General features: G+C 33.5%; 1 protein-coding gene across 6 annotated transcripts in view; it reads right to left on the bottom strand.

Annotated features, from left to right (window-relative positions):
- Dcdc1 (doublecortin domain containing 1) overlaps positions 1-22824 on the bottom strand; it is a 486421-nt gene that overhangs the window by 183822 nt on the left and 279775 nt on the right. The window lies entirely within an intron of this gene.

Raw genomic sequence — 22824 nt, 5'->3', positions numbered from 1 at the left:
GAGCCAGTTGCACTCTGCTATCTCTCAGTTACCTAATTTGTAAATTAATTATAATTTTAATACCTAAATTTATATGGTAATAGATGCAAAATAAAGTCCTGGTCTGAGACATGGTAAGCATTTAATAAAGCTTAGTACTACTTTTAAAGAGACAAGGGAAAGAAGTCAAGAATTCCAGAGGTATAGTTTTTAAAAATTAGGTAAAAACCCTATAGAACTATAACCAAAAAATGAGAAATGTTCAAGAAAGTATACAACATTAATGAAGATAATGGATAGAATGCCACAGAATAGTTACAGAAGATGATTGACAATTATTTCTTAAAAACAGTGCCTTATTGGGGGCTGGGGATGTGGCTCAAGCAGTGGCGCACTCGCCTGGCATGCGTGGGGCCTGGGTTCAATCCTCAGCACCACATACAAACAAAGATGTTATGTCCGCCGAAAACTAAAAAATAAATATTAAAAAATTCTCTCTCTCTCTCCTCCCTCTCTCTCTTTAAAAAAAAAAAAAACAGTACCTTATCATGGTAATTGTATTATAAACATTTGTTAAATCAATAAAACGAGAGGTGATTTAGTTCCATGCTTTCTGGGAAAAGGAACAAAAGAAATTAATGTAATCATTTATATTTACTGAAGTGGTAAAGATAGGGCTTCAATCATTGAAACCTAGCCCCAAAGTATGAAGACTAATAATAAAGCCATACAGAGGAAAACTTAAGATTATCAGACATCAAATAAAGATAGATCAAACCATAGTAATAAAGTGTTTCAGAAATGTGTCAAAAATAATATTGTGTACTTGAAAATGGAGACATGATTATGCAAATAAATAAATTAATAAATAAAGGGGGAGTCAGAACTGAAAATTTTTAAATAAAGGATTGCAAAAATAGATATAACAAGCTCTAATGTGGAGAAAAGATGCAATGAAAATTGTATAAATCCTATAAGTCTTCCAAAAATAAAAATCACTTAACTCGCCTGGCCAGGGTTGAAACCACAGCTCTTCTAGTTACTTGTTGACACTAACTAGAACATGAGTTAAATTCTTTGAGAATAATTTCTCTCATATTAAAATAAATAGTAAACATAATAATTATTTCAAAGAATTTTATAGGACTAAATAAGAGAACATAAGGAAAGTGCCTAAGCACTGAACTGACACAAAAAAGAAACTCATGCACTTGCTGAATTTATGTGTGCTACTAATTTCCAATGTATTTAAACTGATAGCAATATGAAGCTCATGTATTTTCTACTGAAAAACAAACAAGAGTTTTACATCAATAAATTGCTGTTATTTATGAAATCATCCCTAATTAAGGGCTTAACTCTTTTGGACCTCAAACCAAGGGGTCCTGATGCTAAAATACAAGATAATCTCATAGCTGATTTTATCAGTTAGCTATCCCTTAGAAGGAAAAATAAAAATAAAAACACTGAACAAATGAGAAAGCATCCTAAATCCTATTTTATCCCAGAGGTCAGACACTATATCAGGAAACAGCTGTGAGCTAGAAAAGCTAGGTCATAAGCATCAAGAAATTGCAACTCCTCTGGGGATAACGTGGTAACACAACAAGGCATCATAGGCATTCACATGGGTACAAAGAAAAGATCTCAATTATACTTTGCTCATGGTATTTATAGTATATTTGAGATCCAGAACAAAAACTACATATTTTAATGAATGTCATAAATGCCAACTTAGCATAGCTAATCAAGGGTATTTATAAGCATTTCATTTAGAAATACAGATAAACACTAAAGAACATTTAAGACTTCCCACCCCAAAGCATTCTCATGTAGCAGAATTACCTTTTTGTTATTTTGCTTTTCAGAGGTAGTAGGGATCAAATTCAGGACTTCCCACATGCTAGGCAAGTGCTCTACCACTGAGCTCACCCCAGACCACCATGATATTAAAGTATAGCAATAATATATATAGGGAGATTTATGCTTATATTTTTAGTTTTAATGGATTAATTCATTCAATATTAAGTCTTGGGTTTGTAGTGGTTTTTTTGGTCAATATTCTAGGCTTTGAGCTGGCCCTACAGGGGAAAAGAGTGAGGATAGGTCCTGTACTCATGCAGTTTATATTCTCAAGTAGTTGACAGATGTAAAAAAAAAAAAAAAAAGAAAAAGTAAGTCAACAAGATTGTAGACAGTGCTAAGTGCTATGAAAGAAATAAAACAAAGTTACAAAAGTGTGACTGGGAACTACTTTAAAAAATTGTCATGCTGAGCACTTGTTCTGTCCAAAGCACTGCTTCTAAGCACTAGTTAATTTACCAAGTATTATGATTTAGATAGAAAGTGTCCACAAAAGCTCATTGTACAACAATGCAAGACTGTTTAGAGATGTAATGATTAGATATGAGAGTAGTGACCTAACCAGTGGATTAATCCACTCGAATTGATTAACTGGGTGGTAACTGTAGGCAGACTAGTTACAGCTGAATGAAGTACGTCACTCGGGGCATGCCTTTGGGGTTTATAGTTTGTCTCTGGGGACAGAGCTCTTTCTTTGCTTCCTGGTTTCCATGTCCTGAGCTGCCTTCCTCTGTCACATCCTCCCACCAAAATAATCGGTCTCACCTCAGGCCCAGAGCTATGGAGTCAGTTGACAATGGAATGAATCTTGGAAACCATGAGCCAAAATAAACATTTTTCTCTTCTAAGTTGTTCTTGTCAGGTCTTTTGGTCACAGCAATGTAAAGCTGACTAAAATACCAAGTAATTTATGTTGCACTGACTTTATGCTAATATAATTTCAAATGCTTTAAAAGCAGTAATTCACTTATTCCTATAATAACCCCATAAAGTTTATGTTATTAGTGGGAATAATATTTATAATTGGGAATGAAATTGTAATTTGCAATTTACAGATGAACAAATGAAAGGAGGGGGTAAAGTAACTATGCCAAGGTCACATAGCTAATAAAAATCTGGACCCAGGGAATTTGGCTCCAAGTTCATGCCCTAACTTCTATATTATGTTGTCAATTGATTTCATGGATTGTCTCACTTAATCCTTTCCACTACCACCTAAGGAATTATACTTCGTACTACAGAAGGTATAACTGAAACACAAAGATTAAAAGAAACTTTTTCAAGGGCAGAATTAGCACCCACATATTTTTGGCACTAGCCTTTCCTTGACCACTTCATCTTATTGTCTCTTACAGACTCAGCAGGGTATGATAGATGAAAGAAGTAAAAACATCAAAACAAGAGACTTTATGTTTACATGTCACATAAAATAGTATACAGAAGTAAATCTCTTTTATAAATTTTGTCACCACTTTGATTAGTTATTTTAGCAAAGACCACAAACACAGCTTATATATTAATACAATTTTAATATTCAGTATTAGAAACTACATACTGATCAAATGCTCTATATTCATCATCCTTCCTTCCAATAATCAAGCTCTCCGAAACTAAACTTAAAGTAAAATAAAATTAAGACAATACAGTTTGAATGTCTCTAATCTGAAAATCTGAAATCTGAAATGCCCCTAAATATAAAAGCTTTTGAGCACCATCATGATATCACAAGTGGAAAACTTCCCACCTAACCTCATGGGATGACTCATAGTCAAAACACAGGTGCACTAAAATAGTATATAATATTAACTTCAGGCTAAATATATATGAAATATAAATGAATTTCATGTTTAGATTTGGGTAATCCCTGAGATATCTTATTATGCATATGCAAAGATTCCAAAATCCAAAAAAAAAATTTAGATGCAAAATATTATCTGGCCTCAAGCATTTCAGATAACATGTAATATCATAACATGGAGGATGAGGAAGTATTAGAACGAGATACAAACTTGGGATACTTACTTAATGATCTGACCTTGGACAAATTAATTAGTTTTGCTGGGCCCTTAATTGTTCACAACATTTTGAAAGGAGATAAGACAATATTAGCTGAGAGCCATAGCACATGCCTGTAATGCCAATGGCTCAGGAGGCTGAGGCAGGAGAATCATGAGTTGAAAACCAGCCTCAGCAATGGTGAGGCACTAAGCAACTCAGTGAGACCTTGTTTCTAAATAAAATACGAAATAAGGCTGGGGATGTGGCTCAGTGGTCAAGTGCCCCTGAGTTCAATCCCCAATACCTCCCCAAAAGACAATATTAATGGTTTGCAAAGTTATTTATGTAATAGAGCACACAGATGGAGTAAAACATTAATACACATAATTTATAATGACCACATGTTTACTTATATGCTAAATTAGATACCATCTTACTATCTCACCATCTCATACTAGGTTCTGGAATAAACAGATGCTGACAAATGCCAAAATTATTTTAAAGTTGTTTTTGTGAAAAGAGAAGGAAAGTTTACTTAGAGTTTCTTTTGGACAGAGCTTTCCTCTCCTTCATTTCTAGCAACAAAACCCTGAGGCTCCCCAAAGCATATTCTGAATATCCCTAAAATATCTATTCAAATTTCTTTTCAGCTCACTCTAACTGACTTTATTATAATGAGCAAATGAGTTGAAAAATTTGTATACAACCCATAGGTATCAAACATATTTACAAAACTATCTGTGGAATGGGAACAACATTGTATGGACATTGCTTAGTATCTTTCACCATCTTCTGGCAACCTGATCTTAATTTCCTTCTGAGAACTAGTCCTTCATTAGTCACAATCTATATGGTTCCAGCAAAGTTGATTTCAGCCCCAGTAATCGAAGGTTGGAGCATTTGATCTGAGTCTAAGACAACGAGGATATCACTGTTAGGTAGTTAGGCATGTGATCTCTCTCTCTCTCTCTCTCTCTCTCTCTCTCTCTCTCTCTCTCTCTCTCTCACGCGCGCGCATGTGTGTGTGTGTTTACTACAAATGTTATCTTCTATTTTTTTACTTTCTGTGCTAATGTTGACTAGGAAAGGACTTCTTCCCTTAGAAGATAAATTGAAAAATTATCTAGTTATTTACAGATAGAAGCAGTATTGTATGCAGGAATGTAAAAAATGCCCCCCCCAAAAAATATCCTGCCTTAGTGGAACCTGTATATACAAATATCATTTCCATGATTGTATTATGTCATATGGTACAACTGTAAGATCAGGAAATTAGCTGGGTAAGCATATCCTACTCACATGCTGTTATGGTTTGGATATGTGAGATCCCCCAAAAGCTCATGTGTGAGACAATGCAAGGTTTTAGAGGTGAAATGACTCTAAATGACTCACCAATCAGTGAATTAATTCCCTGATAGGAATTTACTGAGTAGTAACTGAAAGAATGTGGAGTGTGGCTGGAGGAGGTGGGTCATTGGAGGCATGCCTTTAGGGTTTATATTTTGTGGTGAGGAGAGCTCTTTCTCTGCTTCCTGATGATGTCCTGAGCCACATTCCTCTACCACACTCTTTTGCCATGATATTTTGCCTTGCCTCAGCCCCAAGGGATGGAGTCAGTCAGCTGTGTATGGACTAAGACCCCTGAAAACATGAGCCCCCCAATATACTTTACCTCTTCTAATTATTCTTACCAGGTCATTTGATCACAGCAGTGAAAAAGTTGACTAAAATACATGCAAACTATAAAGACAAAGTTTTCATCAGAATCAGGCAGAAGAAAAAGTCAAAAGAGATTCCAAGCACAGGGGAGATCTGACACACCATGATAGAAGGGGATATGTGCAAGCAATGTGGACACTTTTTAAGAACTGAGAATGACCCTGAGTTATAACCAGTGAGAAAAGGGAGATCTCTGTCTTACAACCACAGGGAATTGAATATGATTAACATTCTGGAATAATTTAGAAGAAGACAATTCTTCCTTAGAGTCTTTGGATACAAGTTTAGCTTAGCACACTTTAATTTCACCCTTATAAGTCCCTGAGAAGAGAATCCAATTCAGTCCATTTGGCTTTCTGGTCTATATAAATGTGAAAGGATAGATGGATGTTGTTTTAAACTGCTCAGTTTGGGAAATTTTGTTACACATCAATAGATAACTAATACAGTCAGTTATTGTTGCAGCAGCATGAGGTGCTAATGTTTTAGGACAACAATAACCTAACTATGTGGGCACTTATGATCTAGACAGATGTTAGATATACTTGTTTAACCTTGAAATAATAAAATCTATAGCATACCAGTATACTATGCTTATTTGAAAAGACATTTAAGTATAAAAATATGAAACTTTATGACTCAAACAAATCTACTTGTAGTTTAATAAATGCATTCACGTGTGTGTATAGACATCTATACAAAAAAAGCAATACTCTCATGTCAACAACACACATAGAGACATATTTAATTTTTTCTACACATATTTCCTATGAATAAAACAAGTAAAAGAATAATGTCAAATTTAAGAAATTTAATTTTTACTCTTCCTAGTCAGATACGTTTCTGCTTATCTGGTCCACTTCTTGCAAAAGGTATAAGGCAAAGTTTCCTCCTCTTCCCTAACTTTATTAAATTTGACCCTATTTTGTTATTTTTATGGGGAAACAGACTTCCATTGTAGGTTTCTAAATAGCTTTGATCAAAATTCCCTATGGAAACATGCTAAATGCCTCCATCTGCTGTTAGAACCTGGAACTAGTTTTGTACAACTTTGCAGCCTACTTTTAAAGATGATAACATGCACCATCATAAACTTAGGACATAGCTGATGTCTAGCTGTAATAGTACCATTCTTTCAGAAACTCCATATAACTATTTTTGTTTTTATTTTTACAAAGGAGCTTTTCTGTCTGAAGTATATTCAGGCTGCCTGGATTAGCACACAAGAGCAGTGAAGTAATTACCTTACTGAAGAGCTTTGCAAACACATAGTCTCTCCTGTCAAGTGCTGTGTATTTCCACTTGGGAAGTATTTGTTTTTCTTTCTTTTTTAAAAACAGTAATGAGGATCAAACTCAGGGCCTACCATATGCTAGGCACGTGGTCTATCACTGTTACACCACAGCCTTGCTTTTCTTTAAAAAAAATTTTTTTTTGAAGTAAGTATAAATGCAGAGGAAATTGCAAAGAATTGCACAGGGAAGTCTCATAAACCCTTTCCTATCCTTTCTCAATGGTACTACACTACACAACTATGGTGTAATATAAAAACCAGGAAATTGACTTTGGTACAATCCATAGTGTTTATTTAGATGTCACTAGTTATGTACACACTTGTGTGTGTGTGTGTGTGTGTGCATGTGTAGGTCTATGCCATTTTATCACATATTCTATTTTATCATAACCACAATCAAGATTCTTTACTGTTCAATCACCACTAGACTCCCCTTATATCTACACCCATCCCCTTTCTGATAACCCAACCCCCTGGAAACCACTAGTGAATTTCCTAGCTATATAATTATGGTTTTCACCAACATTATATAAATGGAATTATAAACTATGTATCCTTTTGTGATTACCCTTTTCACTCACCATAGTATTGTTAAGGTTTTTGTAAATCATTTATCAGTAATTTATTCCTTCTTGATGCTTCTTGAAGCTTATTCTAAGTTTAATCATTCACAGGAAAATGATTTTTATGTTTTAATATGAAGCACCATGCAATGGTCTCAGTCATATTCAGGGAATATCTGCATCTTAATAGTCACATATGACATGTAACAAATAAATACAAAGGATCTTAAAACTTTCCAACTTCTATCTTAGCACTGGAATTATTTGAACTGTCAAGTTCCCACAGTAGCAAAAATGGGTTTAATTATGTCACAACTAGTTTATTCTTTTTAGAAAGCTAAACCTTTCAAAATTAAGAGTACTATTAGTCTTAAAGCATTCACCAGCCCCGGAAATAAAAATGTGGGCTGGGAATGTGGAAAGTGATTGGGTATGTGCTTAGCATGCATTTCAATCTCTAGCACCACCACCACTCATCATCATCATCATCATTATCTAAGAAAAACAAGTAAAAAGTTTCTATCTGTAAAAGTAAAGGTATAAAAAGAGAAAAAACTCTTTGGTTCCTTTCAGAAAACTAATATCTGCTAGAAAATTATGATCTGCCTTACGATGAGAGTTTTCTGATTGATATATGATTTCACTTAAATAAGAATTAGAAAAAGTCCCAGGTTTCTGGTAAAATATGACACACTTAAGAACTAGATGGCAATTTTCACAAGGTAAAGTTTACATGGTCATGGATCATTGTGAGGGGAGTGGCTGCTTTATAAATAAATAATCACACTACTCCCCCTTCTGGAAATACCCTTCACTTTCCTATCAAACAAACAAACAAACAAACAAAAAACCCAAATATGCTACTTCTCTTGCCCCCAGACCATTCTCCTCCACAATGTCTTCTACACACAGCCCTCTTCTGTTTCCAACTCCTGACATTTGTGAGGTCACATGTCTCCATGTACTGCTAAGTGGAAATTCCATTTGAAATTCACATTACTTAACATTGTGCTCCACGTTTCTGTTGTTGTTTTTTTTAATTGTCAATTTTAAATTTATTTAACTCTTGAAAGGATACAATCCAGATAAAGAACTTGAAAAGCTTCACAGTGAAAAACATTAAAAATAATAATATGGCCTGCTGAGCACACCCAGATATACTTCCAGCTCCATATTAAAAGATTGTCTGTTGCTTATTGCCACCTTTCTTACAAAAGCAAAGAAACTGGAAACATCTAAAAATTCTATAATGTGCAACTGGTTGCCCAAATTAAGGTTCACACTAAACAACAATAACATAGCATCTATTTAATGCAAGGGAAACATTAACATATTATTAATTCTTGTCTTATTGTAGTGTCATTGTCAAACACAAAAAATTATCTCCCCATATTTGTAAATGTAATTATGACAAAAGCAAAATATATGCATGGAGAAAAAATTAACAATCCAGGAATATGTATATTTCTCTTTCCCTTTATTTTGCTTTCTGTTCTCAGAAGTTCAATGATAAAAATGAGCAATAAGAATCAATAAAAGTCATTAAAGCTTAAAAATTTTTACCTTTTTTCTTCAAATTGTTTGAAACTCTCTCTACAGAAATTTTTAGCAAAAGGCAAAGAACAGCTATCATTGTTGTTTATATCCTCCAACATGGCAATAGAGGTGATTGATGCACCCAACTTCTTTTGCTCACAAGGACTGAGGGCATGTTTATAGCATGACTATAGTTTGTAACCTCAAAGTGATTCCATTGTACTTGTGTGTGTGTGTGTGTGTGTACCTAGTCTCTCTCCAGTTAAACTTCAGATTCTTTAAAGGCAAATATTTTTTCCATCATTATGATGTTTTATACTTAATACCAACACACATTCTGAAGTTCTTAAAAGCTACCATTTACTGAACATTTACTATGTATACAAAGAATTAAGCTAAACTTTGATATACATGGTCTCATTTAAATGTCATAACAATCATTATCTCTCTTTTGTATATAATAAAATTGAGTATCCAGGATAATAAATATCTTTCCCAAGATCACACAGCAAGTACTTAGGAGAGCTGGGACCGAATGTCAGGCCTACCTGACTTCAGTTCTGAAATATCAGTTAGGAAATTATACCACCTCTCTTTAACAAACTTTCAAGGAGAATTTATTAAATGAATGAATATGAAAATGATAAATTAATGCTTATTACTATAAACTGACTCTCAAGTATTAGCAAATAATAAAACAGGAGAGAATTCAATGAAAATCAACACTTGCTAGATATATATCCTGATTCTAAATTCACAAAATTAAAATGTAGAAAATACAGCCTATTTTGCTTCTAGGCCTCTGAATATTGAAGTATTGTTTAGTCTGCTCAGTTCATCTCCTGTCACTAGAATGGCCCAAGTAGAGACTTTTGGCTAAAAGAGAATGAACCTATGATAAATATACAGATGATAACAAACCAATCAAAAGGACTATTGATTTGTTGTGTTCAAACAGATAAATGACTATCTGTGCTAAAACATAATTATTTTTAAATAACTTATTTGAAGTCAAAGTTATTTATTTTGCAGAAATATTTATGGAAAGCATTCATTATCAAAGGATAATATTTTATATTTCTTTTTTAATGTAAAATAATTCTAAAACATAGCATATGTTCATAGTTTGCTTAACTATGTTCCAATTTAAAAACATAAAAAAAATATAAGCCAGGCACCATGATGCATGCCTGTAATTCTAGCAACTTGGGAGGCTGAAACAGGAGGATCACAAGTTTAAGGCCAGCCTAAGCAATTTAGAGTGTCCCTAAGCAACTTAGCAAGACCTGTCTCAAAATAAAAAGGTTTGGGGATGTAACCGATTGAAAAACCATCCCTGGGCTGAATTCCCAGTAAAAAAAGAAAAAGAAAAAGAAATGTGAATATATGACTTAAGTTTAAAGAAAGAAAATCAAATCTTATAAAGAACAAATCCATGCCCCTTGCTTGATTATTTTAGTTATAAACTTTACAGACTACAAAAGAATAAAAGCAGTAATTTAGACCATGAAATCAACCATTTGACGAAGTAAACTTTCTACAACCCAAGTCATATTTTTATTAGTCACCTGGCATGATGAGACTTCATGACACTATGAACTCAAGAAAATCTGGGGGCTTTGTACATATTTTTATATCCTAGTGTCAAAATTTTTGTCAGAAATAAAGGTGCTTGGTAAATATTCATATATTGAATGAATGCATTCTGGTTAATAATCAAAATGTCTGTTATAATGCCACTTATAAATTTCAAATATTGGAAACATCCTAATTGATCAAAATAATAGAGGAATGGTGAAGTAAATTGTAGCAATATTATTAGCAATAAAAAGAAATAGTAGATGTGGTACAGTGGCACATACCTGTAATCCCAGCTATTTGGAAGGCTGAGGCAGGAGAATCTCAACTTTTAAGCCAGCCCTGGCAACCTAGAGAGACTCCGTCTCAAAATAAAAATAAAATATCTGGGGATGTAGCTCAGTGGTAGAGAGCTTGCCTAGCATGGGTTCAATACCAGGTGCCAAACAAACAACAACAACAAAAAAGATAAATGTATGAGGAGATAGAAATACTAATGATCCTGATTTGATTATCATGCACTGTGCAGGTACATCAATATACCACACTGAGTCCCTTAAACATGTAAAATTATTTTGTGTAAATTAAAATATATAAAAGCAAAGTTGATTTTAAAATCAAATGGAAACTTTGTAACTGAAAAGTACAATAACAGATATTAAGAACTCAATGTAGGAATTTAGTAGCAAATCCCAAAAAGCTAAAGGGAAAAATAATAAGTTCAAAGATCCTAAAGTATAAGAAGCAAAACGTAGAGAATACCAAACATAGAATGAGACCTAGGATTTATATAAAAAGAAAAATTTTTACTGTATATGTCATTAATGTTCCTTCAAGATTAGGAAAAAAAGGGGGCTCAAGCAATATTTAAAGAAACAATATCTTCTTCTGAGAAGTGTCTGTTCAGTTCCTTGGCCCATTTATTGATTGGGTTATGTGGTGGTGGTGGGGGTTGGTGTTAAGATTTTTGAGATATATATATATCAAAAATATCCTAGAGATATTGCCTTATCTGATGTGCATGTGGTAAAAATCTATCCCCAAAATGTAGGCTCTCTATTCACCTCACTGATTGTTTCTTTTGCTGAGAAGAAGTTTTTTTTAGTTTGAATCCATCCCATTTATTTATATTTTAATTTAATTCTTATGCTATAGGAGTCTTATTAAGGAAGCCAGTGCCTTATCCAACATGACAGAGATTTGGGCCTATTTTTTCTTCTAATAGGTGTGCTGTCTCTGGTTTAATCCCCAGGTCTTTGATTCACTTTGAGTTGAGTTTTGTGCATGGTGAGAGACAGGGGTTTAATTTCATTTTGTTGCATATGGATTTCCTGTTTTCCCAGCACCGTTTGTTGAAAAGGCTATCTTTTCTCCAATGAACATTTTTGGCACCTTTTTCTAATATAAAATAACTGTAATTTCTGTGTCCTTTATTCTGTACCATTGGTCTACCAGTCTATTTTGGTATCAATACCATGCTGTTTTTGTTACTTTTGCTCTGTAGTATAGTTTAAGGTCTGGTATAGTGATGCCACCTGCTTCACTCTTCTTGCTAAAGATTGCTTTAGCTATTCTGTGTCTCTTATTTTTCCAGATGAATTTCATGGCTGCTTTTTCTATTTCTATGAGGAATGTCATTGGGATTTTGATTGGAATTGCATTAAATCTGCGTAGTGCTTTTGGTAGTTTGGTCATTTTGACAATATTAATTCTGCCTATCCAAAAACAAGGTAGATCTTTTCATATTCTAAGGCTTCTTTAATTTCTTTCTTTAGCATTCTGTAGTTTTCATTGTAGAGGTCTTTCACCTCTTTTTTCAAGGAACTGAACAGACACTTCTCAGAAAAAGATACACAATATTTTCTCTGATTTAAGTATATTGATTCATAATGTGGTTAGGGTGGGAGGGGGACGATTAGATGAACTTTAGATAGGGCAAAGGGGAGGGAGCGGAAAGGAGGGGGATGGGGGTAGTAAAGACATGGAATGAGATGGACATCATTACCCTAAGTACATGTATGAAGACTCGAATGATGTGACCCTACTTTTTATACAACTAGATATGAAAAATTGTGCTCTATAAGTGTAATATGAATTGTAATACATTCTGCTGTCATTATAACAAATTAAAATTTAAAAATTTTAAAAAAGTTAAAAATAAAGAAAGAATAGCAGAGAAATTTCCAAAACTAATGAAACACAGGAAGCAACAGATCCAAGTTCTAAAATACCAATTATTATAAATATAAAACAAAACTATAACACTGACAAAAATACCAGGGAAAATCATAGTAAACACCAAACACAAAGAAAAATCTTCATGTGAGACAGAGAAAAACAGTATGTTGTCTTCAAGGAAGTAATAATAAGACTTGACATCTGACTCCTCAAAGGGAAAAAAAGGGAATTAAAAAGTAATTGGATAATATCCTCAATGTGTTATAGGTGGTGACAAACTAGAATTTCTATTTGTGAAAATATGAAAGGAAAATATATTTATGGTTTGGATCTAGAAATGTCCTCCCAAAAGATCATGTTTTGAAAGCATAATCTTCAATATAGGAAGGTTTAGAGGTGGGACTTCTAGGCAATAATGAGAGATGTAACCTTATCATGGGATTAATCCACTTGATGGATTAATAACTTTAATGGACTACTGGGTGGTAACTGTAGGCAGGCTGGGCATGGCTGGAATAAGTAGGTCACTGGGTATATTCCCTTGGGGATTATATCTTGTTCCTGGTGGTGGCTCCTCCTCTTCCTCTTCCTCTTCCCCTTTTCCTCTTCCTCCTCCTCTTCCTCTTCCTCCTCCTCCTCCTCCTTTGTCCCTCTCCCTTCTTTCCTCCCCCCCTCCCCCTCTCCCTCCTCTCTGTATCCCAGCTGCCATGAGCTAAAAAACACTCCTCTGCCATGCCCTTCCATCATGACGTTCTGCCTTATCTCAGGCCCAGAGCAATGTAGTTAGCCAACCAAGGACTGGACCTCTGAAACACAGAGCACAAAATAAACTTTTCCTCCTCTAAGATTTTCTTATTATGTGTTTTGGTCACAGCAACAAAAAAACTAACACAAACAGGCATTTTAAGACAAATAAAAACTGAAATAATTCATGACCAATGGACCACACTTATGGGAATATTAAATGATGTATTTTAAGCAGAAGGAAAATCATTCTTGGGTCAGGGCTGTGATTCAGTGGTAGAGTGCTTGCCTAGCCTGTGTGAGGCACTGGGTTTGATCCTTAGCACCACATAAAAATAAACAAATAAAATAAAGGTATTCTGTCCATCTACAAAAAATATATTTAAAAATAAAAGAAAATCATTATTGATGAAAACCCAGAGATAAGAAAGAAATAAAGATCAACTAAAAAGAAAAATATGGATAAGTTTAAATGAACATTGACTATACAAAATAATTATTATGTTTTACAGGGGTGAAAATACATATAGAATTAAAATATACACCACCATTTAGAAATAAAGTGTGTATGTGTTAATTAAGAGTTAAACTGTCTGAAAATGGCAAAATCATTTATTTAGGTTTTGATAAGTTAAGGAAGCATTATGATCTCTAAAGGAACTATAATTGGAGGGAATAGAATAACAAAAATAGTCAATGAATCCAAGAGAAGGCAGAGAGAGAGAGAGAGAGAGAGAGAGAGAATAATAGATGGAATGCATAGAAAACAAACAGAAATATGTTAAGCTCCCAAACATTAGTAATTAAATTGATTATGAACTAAATATTCACCTAAAAGACAAAAATTGTCAAAATGCATTAAAATACCAATATGCTTTCATATGAACTACTCCTTTAGTATAAAGTTTGAAAGTAAAGTATATGAAAATATATCATTCAAACACTGACCAAAAAGTTGGAGTCACTGCATTTAATATATAAGGCAAAATAAACTTTAAATTAAAAAAAGGAAAAACATTTAATAAAAGCATAAGGTTTAATTTATAAGATAACAATTCTAAAATTTTATGTACTTTATAACCAAATTATAGAAAATAAAAATTCATAAACTAAAAGGAGAAGTGGACAAATACACAATTATAGCAGGATATTTAACTATACTTCTTTTAGTAAATTATGTACCAGGCAGATAAAATATCAGCAAATACACACAAGATATGAAAACACAATTGTCAAACTTAATCTAATTGATATGTACAGAACACTGCACCTCCAAACTTAAGAATGCATATTCTTTGTCATTCATTTGAATTGTTTAGAAAATTTGTCCATGGACTAAGTTGACCATAGAGCCGTCCATCCCAGGTGTGGTAGTGCTTGCCTGTAATCCCAGCAGCTCGGGAGGCTGAGACAGGAGGATCACGAGTTCAAAGCCAACCTCAGAACTTAGTGAGGCCTTAAGCAACTTAGTGAGACCCTGTTTCAAAAGTCTTAAAATAAAATATAAAAAGGTCAGGGATGTGGCTCAGTGTTAAGAGCCCTTGGGATAATCCCCAGTACCAAATAAATAAATAAATTATATATTTTATATTCATATATTCCAGTCACAGTGAAATTAATCTAGAAGCCAATATATATATACAAATCATATATTTAGACTTTTTTTTTGGAGGGGGCTTACCAGGGATTGAATTCAAGGGCACTTGACCACTGAGCCGCATTCTCAGCCCTATTTTGTATTTTATTTAGAGACAGGGTCTCACAAAAGCAAGTCACTCTGCTTTTGCTGAGGCTGGCTTTGAATTTGTGATCCTCCTGCCTCAGCCTCCCAAGCTTTAGGATCACAGGTGTGCATACAGCACCTGGCTCAAACGATATATGTAGAAATGAAGAAATATACTTCTAAATAATTCATAAATCATATAGAGTAAACTATAATAAAATGAAAATGATATATAAAAATAAAAATATAGCTTGTTAAAATCTGGGACATAAAATTAAAGCCATGCTCAGAAGTACATTTATTCCCTTAAATGTACATATCAGGAAAAAAGTAAGGGTGAAAAAAATAAATAAATAAGAATAGGTTGTGCAGAGGGTAAGGTTTTAGGTAGGAAAAAAAAAAGAAAAAGAAGAAATAAAGGCATTTTGGTCAAGGAAACCCATGAAGGCCAAGTACAGTTAGCCTGGAGATTATGAGACACAAGATTATCATATGGAGGGGCTGACAGCTAATGTTTCATTTGCCTTATTAAAGAATGGGTAAACACTAAAGAATTGTGTATCAATAAGTAAAACACTCAGAATTGTACTTCAAAAGCTTATCACCAGGGTGGAGTGTTTGGATGAACTACCTTCTCCCTACAACAACACATGTCACTCTCCTTACTATAATGACTTAATATTTTTCTTTCCTGTAAGATTCTGTGAGGACAGTTTTATAAGGCCAGCAAGTGTATCTATTATATCCTCAGTGCCTAGGATACCTTAGGGTAGCGCTTCAAAGATAGAAAATGTCCCCAATATATTTGTTCATTAATTTAAAAAATGGAAAAAAAATAACAGAAAATGTAGAGATCAGTTAGAAAGCCATTGTAGTGGCTGAACTCATTTTGAGATTAATGAGTAGGACACAGGACTATAGTAGTTGTACAGAGATGGGAGTCTTGAAATATACATATGAATGCTTAGACTAGTGCCCTTCTCCATTTTATTTCCATTAGTCACAAATCATTAATTTGTTTCTTCATTCAATAACTTCATATTGAGTACTTCCCAGGTATATTCTGGACCTGGAGGTACAGAAGTAAACAAAACAAAGTTCCTATGAAGTGGAGCACATCTTCCAATTGGGCAACTCAGACAGTGAATAAATATGCATATGGTATAACTAACTTGGAGAAAAATAAAACAGAGAAAGAGTGACAGAAAGGGAGGGGAGAACAGTATTCAAAGAGATAAGATGGTCCTGGAAAAGTAGGGATGTAGCATGTAGTAAAGTCTGCTTTCACTCTAAAGGAAATAAAAAGCCACTGGAGGATTTGGAGCTGAGGACTCCATCATCTGACTTCTGAACAAAAAAGGATCACTCTGACATTAAGTGGAGGACAGATTGTAAGGGAACAGGGGTAGAAAGAGACAGACAAGTTAAGGAGTTAATCTATGGGTCATTTTGACTGTCTGTACTCCTCTCTTACCCAATTCCATATATGGTAACTTAATAATACCTCTACCACCTGTCTCCTCCTTTCCAAACTCATTATCTTCTACTTTCAAAATTATAACACTAGGCACACTCATTTGGGGGCTGTAAGACTGAAGAAGACAGGAGTTAAATCTTCCCATTCTCCCTTAATGGTTCTATTCATAATGTTGAATAGAACAGAAAGATAAATAGTACGTTTTTTAAAACAGAAATTAAGCAGTTTAGTTGAAGGTTTGGGTAACTTGTGGCTGCAAATGAGAATAAAAAAATGATCATAAATGCTTATTTTGAAAGTCTTTGATAATTGTGGAATTAATGCACATCAACAGATATAAATCTAATCTTTGGAATGCTTGATCTTGACTTTGTTTCAAAGAAGCAGGTGCAATTATATTATTTGTTCATGTTATTTTAATTCACAGAGAACATATGGGGATTAATTTTTTAAAATATACCAAAACCCAAACAGGCAACAATATCAGCCAATAACCATATATTTGACTTTTCTAATCAGAAAACTAAATTATATCTTTACATCTCCAGAATACACAATAATTTTAGGTTCTTAAATATAATGCCATAGTCTTACAAAAGGTATCAAAGAGCTAAAGGCAAATTCTTAAAATTGAGTATTTTCAGTATTTAAGAACAGTAGTGTAATCTAACATGGGATTTTATTCCTAGAAAGTATAATCGGAATTAGTAAATATTGCAAGAAATAATGTAAACATTTACTGTACTAGTATAAGTTCTAGAAATAAGAATTGGAGCTATGAGATTTAAACAGTTCACTTTCCTTAAAAAGGCAAAGTCTGACTAACTATATTCAAAACTGACCTGCTCATTCACTAACTTGATAAAAATTTTATTGATATTTGCTGAAAAAAATAAGGAGAAGGTTCAAAGAAAATAACACAGTTACAGATTATCATTAACTGTAAGTAAGACTATATAAAAGGCTTATTAGAGTAATAAATGTTATGCTATTAAAAAATAAGAAAATCAGAATTTTTAATTTTTATGTGTTTTTTTTACAATTTATAATTATATAGACATTATGATTATCAGTCTGCTTAGAGAACTTCTCATTACTATTAATTTATCTTTCTTTGAAAAGCAAGAGGCTATATTTCTTTTATCTAGTGCATCTCAAATCTGTAACCATGAGCAAAACCTTGAATAACAGAAAAAAGCTTGTTATTTCTTTCAAGTTTCATTTCTTCTATTTTATCAGGGGGAATAAAGTCCTCTTAAAAATTGACCAATGCAATATACTCTGAATTCATATTCTCTTGGAATGGTAAATATAATAAAGTGAGAACCAAATGCTCAATGTTTATTTCATGCCAATCATATCCTGACTTAATTATAGTAGAAGGACTGATTGTACAGCAATTGTAAAAATGTAAATAAGGCTTTAAAATGAACTCAGGAATTATATTTTATAAGCAAAGCTTTGATTTTAATTTAAACAATTCTCTTAGGATATGCATTATTCAAACTGTTCTGCTTTCATTATTACTGAAATAGTACATATACTTCAGGAAACCAGGGACGAAAACACCTGTTTCTTATCAAATTACATCTCCTAATGATTATAATAATCTTAAGCACTAGATTAAATTTAAATTATAAATACTGTAATATTTGAAAGTTTAGATCATCAGATAAAAGTTCTTCAAAAAATTGTCAGTGGAAAGCTGAAATAAAATGTTACCTGTTTTAGCCCAAATAAACTTTCTAGTAAATCAGGTATCAAGCATCTTTATTAAAAATGCTTTTCACAACTTATCTGAATTTTTTTCCTATCTCAATTACAATATTTAATTATTTAAATTTGGAAAATAATTGATAACTAAAATTTAAAGGCTCAGAAACAGCTGTGGATATGTTGATATATTTCCTTCAAATCACTTATCCATCTGGTTAATTTTTTATATATGTGAAATTAGGATAATACTAAGTATATTTTGTAACTTGCTTTTTTATTAGTATCAAAATTTATGAGACATTAAAGTATATTTTAATTGAAAAAAATCAAAGCACTTTCAAATATCTGCTCTTTTTTCAAAGAGTGAAGTACATGCCAAGTTGAGTCATGAAGAGAAATGTCAGTGCGATTCGCGGCAGCTGCTCGCTTCCCTGGGAAGGAAGGGGCTGGTTTGCAGTACAGTAGCTAGCAAACCCCTCAGCGCCCCACAAAGTCACTAGTGGGAAAAGAACAAAGGGCTTTCCAAAGCAACTAACACAGATGTGCCCAAAGGCGAACTGTCAGAAACAGTTAAGATGACAGCTACTCACAGTTCATTATTTCCTTCTCACAGGTCACTGGGTGACAAGCTGGGTCAGCATGCTTTGTTGGCTGTCCCAGTCCTTCCCCACCCCCTATTCAATTTAAATATGGTTAAAGGGCTCCTTTGGATAAACTAATGTAAACAAACACATTCCAGATACTTAAAGATGCCAGAATATGGCATTTATTTCATTTTGGACCAAACTTGGAATTAAACGTACACACAACTTTCTTTATTCAAGAAGAGAGCAAAAACATTAAAGTGTGGCTAAAGGAAACAAGAAAATATGACCTATTGTGAACTAAGAACCTTATATTTAAGACTTCATATAGTAAGACATTTCCCTTTTCTCCCATGGAAGAATTAATTTTTCCATGTGAAAATAAAAAATAAAAGTTAAAAAAGAAAGAAAAAAGAAAAAGAAAAAGGTCAACACCAGATGGTTTTCTGAAATGTTTGAAATGTACATTAAACAAAATGAATCCATAGGTAATTAAGCCTAATTTGGGGTTATTGTTTTAGACTGTGTGTGTGTGTGTGTGTGTGTGTTGTGTTTAAGAATATAACTCAAAATACACAAGTTAAATGGTAAGCCTGATCAACTCTCATGATGTAACACACATGACATTTTAGTAGTTATTTAATATAACTATGTGTATGATACCATTCTCTTATAAAAATCAGTAAATAAAAACTAATAGGAATGAGGGTAGTCAAGAGATCCACCTAGGCCTCAATTCAAATCCTCACTCCCCCATTAACCAGCTGTATGACTGGGCACATGAGGTTGCTACTCAGAGCTTCAGTTTCTGTATCTTAATTGATATGCACCTATGCCAGGTGCAGTGGTGCATGCCAAGTTATTCCAGAGACTTAGAAGGCTGAGACAGGAGTATCACAAGTTTGAAGCCACACTCTCAGCAACTTAGCTAAGAACCTCAGCAATTTATCAAAACCCTGTCTCAAAATTAAAATTTCATAAAAAGATCTGGGGATGTAGCTCAGTGATAAAGCATTCCCAGGTTCAATCCCAGTGCCCCAGTACAATAAACAAACAAACAAACAAACAAACAAATAAAAGAGTACCTCTATCATCAGGTTATGATGGGGTTTTTGGTTTTTGGTGTTTTTTAGTTTTAGGTAGAATATTTTTATTTTACATTTATGTGGTGCTGAGGATTGAACCAAGTGCCTTGTGAATGCTTTGCGAGCACTCTACCACTGAGCCACAACCCCAGCCCAGGTTATGATATTAATACCAAATCAACCTCTCATGATATTATGAGAATAAATACTTAGAAAAGCAGTAGTCACATGGTAAGTATCCAACAAATGACAACTATTAGTCCTGTCGTGAAGCTGAACTGAATCACCAAAGTATGAAATACCCTGGATAATCATGACAAGTTATAGTCATATTATTAGAAAAAGACTTTTAAAAATCTCTTATTCAAAGGCAGTCCTCTGCAAGTCAGTCTAGACTGCAGATCTAGATAGTTGAATGCAACAGGAAATCAGGAGTTCATAGCTTCCCTTAATATGTCCTACCTCTTATTTAATTTTCACTGAATACTGAATATATTGCTATAACTTTTAGTTTTCCTTTTTAAATTTGTTCTTATCTAAAAGTTCCATTTCCAAGATATCAAGTTAAAATAATAGTCTCTATTTGAAAAGCTGAAGATTTTGAATAAATACTAAGATATGAGCATGAGTAGTCAAGCAGTATAAAGTAGTGGTTCAGAATAAAACGGAGCTAGGGGAACTCAGAGGCCTTCATCAAGTAATTGAATCTCTCCATGTCTCAGATGATGATTCCTCTGTTTCACTTACCTCATAGGTTTTCAGGAATTGATATACTTAAAGCACTTGAGCAAAGTCAGTAAATTTGAGCTGTTATCATTTATAACCTACTGTTATCATTTATTTTCACAGATTACCTGCCACTACTTAACAATCTCTGTCTTCTCCCAAATTTGGCTATTGTAGTTTACTCTTTCTTTGGCTACTTCTAAGGAAGCACTTAAATTTTATCTCTCTCTTTTAATTATTTTCAATTATATATTCTTTATTCAGATTTTCTCATGAATATTTTTCTTGATGTGCTAAAATCCAATTTCCACAGCTCAGATCATTTCACATAATTTCTTTATGATGTGCTATGAATTTTTTCTTTAACTGAATTATCATTGAGAAAAGCAAGAAAATGTAAAGCTCTCTCTCAAAACTGCAATAGTATAACACAGATTTTCTTACATTTGGAAAGTACACAACCTAACAAGACAACCTAAGGTTCAAAGTAACCAGCTCGCCAAATTCTGCATTGCCTTCTAATTTTGCCCCCTACAGTCCGCCAAAATAAGAGGAAAGTGATTACTCTAAGTATTTTATTTTTAACTCAAAACAACTTTAATAAAAAGAGGAAAAGAAACTGAAATAGCATCTACTGAGGTAAATTATGAGGGTAGAGGGGAAAGAAAGTAGATAAATCCCTATGGCTTTAAGGAGGGGGCGGGGATAGAAAGCAGGAAGAATGTATGGAGCCTAAAACACAAATCCTGAGAAAAATCTCACTAAGAAGAGTCCCCTGGGCAATTTCTAAAGAAAGAAAACTCCAAATATGTTTACTAGTCAATTCCTATTGACTAAAAACTATAAATCAAAATGTAATAGTCCCTATTATCCATAGTAGATACAGTCTAAGAAACCCAGTGTTTCTGAAGCTGCATATAGTACTGAATCTCATATGTTTCTCCTATAAATTAATACTTATGATAAAGTTTATTTTATAAATTGGCATAAAAAAGAATAAGAACAATACTAATAAAATAGGATGCTGTACAAATATACTGTAGTAAAGGTTATTTAAGACTTATAAATTGTCTATTTCTAGAATTTTCCATTGAATATTTCTGGCTCAGAGTTGATGTTAGGTAACTGATATTGGAATTATAGGCAAGGGAGAACTACTGAACAACCTTATTAAAAAATTCTTTTCTATCTCTACTTGTTTTTAGAATATTTTCACAACTACCACTTATTGAATACTTACTACTTTATTAGAAATTGAAAGATTCTTTCTTTAATTCTAACTCAGGTATTACAATATATTAGCTGCCACTAATCACATTTTTTGGGGGGGGAGGTCACTTTTTCTAATACTATATGCCTTTTTCACAATGTTCAGTCATCAGATTGTGCCTCAGGGAAAACACAACCACAGAATGCAAAAGCCAAATCTCTCAACTACCCAATGCTCTCAGAAAAAATATCTCCAAGTTGGGGAACAGGGAAATCATAAGGAATCAGGTGAGTTAACAGAAGGGTCCTATTCACAATGGGGCAAGTGTTCTAGAAGCTGAAAGAAGAAGTAACCCATTCCTCTTTCCTCAGCAGAACTTAGTATTTATAAAGACAAAAGCCATGAATAATAACAACCTTAAACATTCTGTCAAAGAGGATAGAGAATAAATGATTGTCCAAAAAGATCAAAAACGGACTCAAAGAGCAGTATTATCAGTTCCCAAGTACCCCAGGGTTCCTTGAGTTCCTACTTTAAATGAGAAACATCAGACAAAGACTGTTCCCAAGGGACTTATATTCTAGTGGTGTGAATAACCAGAGTGGCCTGGATGTGTGGCTACAGACTTGTGGTCACATTGTAGAGCATCAGAGGGATGAGAATCTTGTATGTGATTTAAAGATAAGTAACAGGGAAAAGAAGACCTGGAGTCTAAATTTTCATGCTATCCAAGACAACATCATGATATGATATCATAAGATACTAAATGTACTTCTGTGCCTGATCAAAATAACAAAACCAAATAATAAAGACTGAGTAAAATGAAGAGTCATTTTTGCTATAAGATAGGG

This window comes from Marmota monax, unplaced genomic scaffold (assembly GCF_021218885.2).
Source record: "Marmota monax isolate L192 unplaced genomic scaffold, Marmota_monax_Labrador192_F-V1.1 WCK01_AAM20220418_F8-fsc00135, whole genome shotgun sequence".
Taxonomy (NCBI): Eukaryota; Metazoa; Chordata; class Mammalia; order Rodentia; family Sciuridae; genus Marmota; species Marmota monax.
Note: the sequence above shows the minus strand (reverse complement) of the source record. Positions and strands in the feature narration are given on the sequence as shown.